General features: G+C 41.6%; 1 protein-coding gene across 1 annotated transcript in view; it reads left to right on the top strand.

The window, feature by feature from the left end:
• Positions 1-2,500, top strand: part of LOC130231672 (zeta-sarcoglycan) — a 482,284-nt gene that overhangs the window by 337,323 nt on the left and 142,461 nt on the right. The gene's annotated exons all lie outside the window — the stretch shown is intronic.

The raw sequence follows: 2,500 nt of genomic DNA on the forward strand, positions 1-2,500 counted from the left end.
CAAATGAGGGACAAAATATTTTCTTCAAAAAAGTACTTGGATCCAAAGTTTTCTGCGTTTCATCACTTACAGTTTTGCTTATATTGCACAATCACTTCAGTTCATGAGTTGAAATTATTATGCTGATACGTGCAAACCCATTTCCTTGTTTTTTATTTTTTTCCCGGCAAGAATCAGGGCAGGATACAGGATATTTGTAGGTAAAGCATGATCTTCTGCCATTAAAGTAAAGTCACGACAACTCTGCAGTTCTAAATTAATTATATATTTTCAGCACACATCCCTGTGTGCGTTATATAAAAAGCTGAGTTAGTCAGGTTACGGCGGTAATGTCATTCCATGCGACAACATAATTCATTAAAGCCTTCATGTATGTGTGTGTGTTTGCATGCTTGTATATTCATGTACACTTAATGACTAATGACTAAGATCTTGCAAATGTTTCATAGGTGTACCTACAATAGTACGCCCCTATAGGCACAGAAGACGAAAGTTTATTTTTGAATCCAAACCTTCTGTCTCTTGTGAATGTTGCACAACCACACTCTCTCTCGTTTATATAAGCTATCTATCATTCCCCTTTTCTATTTCCTTCTCTATAGAACTCCCTAGTGGCCTTGTTGCTCGAATGCCTGCAATGGGAGTTGCTAAAATGAGACAAAAGTTTCCCATTGTAGGCATTATTTCCACGCTCCCTATGATGTAGCAAGAATATGATGTTTTCTCTGGTTCTCCTCCCCTTAGTAATGTGCACCTTTATTCCTTCCTTAAACAAATGTTGAGATAAGGGGGAAAACATGTCAAGACGATTTTCCAGGAATGGTTTTAAATCCCTCCTCAGGAATCTAAACACAGTTCATATATAGAGCTGCTCCCTTTCTTCTTATTCTTTTTAGCTGATCTTGAAACTAAAAATGTGAAAAATGCATGAGAGAAACTATATATTGACACGAAATTGTAGGTTTTGATCTTTCACATGTCTCCCAACACGTTTTAGATGTCCCACTTATTCATTATTTGACAGAGGGATACAGTATTTTTTGTTATTACAGTTCACTTTATAATAAACCAAATCAATAATTCATCCATCCATCCATCCACCCATCTATCAACCCACCCACTTTCCCATCCATCTACTTATCAATTGACCCATCCATCCATCCATCCATCCATCCATCAACACATCCACCCACCTATGCTTTCATCAACACACCCACCCACCTGCCCATCTATTCATCAACACACCCACCCATCCACCTACCCATCCATCCATCCATACATCCAACCATCAACACACCCACCCATCAACACACCCACCCACTAATGAATTCATCAACACACCCACCCGCCTATCCATCCATTCATCAACACACCCACCTATCTATTCATCAACACACCCACCCACCTTCCCATCCATCCTTTTATCAATCCACACATCCATCCATCCATTAATCCATCCATTAACACATCTACCCATCAACCCACTCACCCACCTATGCATTCATCAACATGCCCACCCACCTGCCCATCCATTCATCAACACGCCCACCCACCTATCCATTCATCAACACACCCACCCACCTATCCATTCATCAACCCACCCACCCATCCATCCATCCATCAATACACCCACCCATCAACACACCCACCCACCTTTGCATTCATCAACACATCCACCCACCTACCCTTCCATTCATCACCACACCCACCCACCTTCCCATCCATCCATTTATCAATCGACACATCCATCCTCCCAACCATCATACATTCATCCATCCATCCATCCATCCATCCATACCCACCCAGCTACCCATAAATCCATCTATTCATCCATCCATCTATTCATACATCCATCAACACAGTCACTTACCCATCCATTCATCAACACACCCACCCACCCATCCATCCAGGCATCAACCCACCCACCTTCCCATCCATCAATTTATCAACTGACACATCCATCCATCCATCAACCCACCCATCCATCCATCCAGTCATCTTTCCACCAACCTCACTTAATCTATCCATCCATTTATTAATTTAGAGGATATTTTTATTTTTAGATTTTTAGGGGTTGCCACAGAGGAATAAACCGACAACTTGCACAAGTGCTACCCAGTACTGGGAAACACCCATGCACTCTTACATGCACACACGTACACTTTGGACTATTTAGTTTATTCAATTCACCTATAGCGCATGTCTTTGGACTTTGGGGGAAACCAGAGCACCCGGAGGCAACCCACACAAACATGGAAGAACATGTAAACTCCACACAGAAATGCAAACTGACCCAGCTGGGACTCGAACCAGGGACCTTCTTGCTGACCACTGTAATGGACTAAATTTAAAAATAGACTATCTTTAAAAAAAAAATTATAATTTAAACAAGGACCATAAAAGTGGATGGTTGTTTAGTTTTTTCAGTGGCTGCACACCAGAGGCCACGAGTCTTTAATACCAATGACTCCTAACCACTGTCACCATGTCGTCCTAGAAT

The sequence above is a fragment of the Danio aesculapii genome, chromosome 1, assembly GCF_903798145.1.
Source record: "Danio aesculapii chromosome 1, fDanAes4.1, whole genome shotgun sequence".
Classification (NCBI taxonomy): domain Eukaryota; kingdom Metazoa; phylum Chordata; class Actinopteri; order Cypriniformes; family Danionidae; genus Danio; species Danio aesculapii.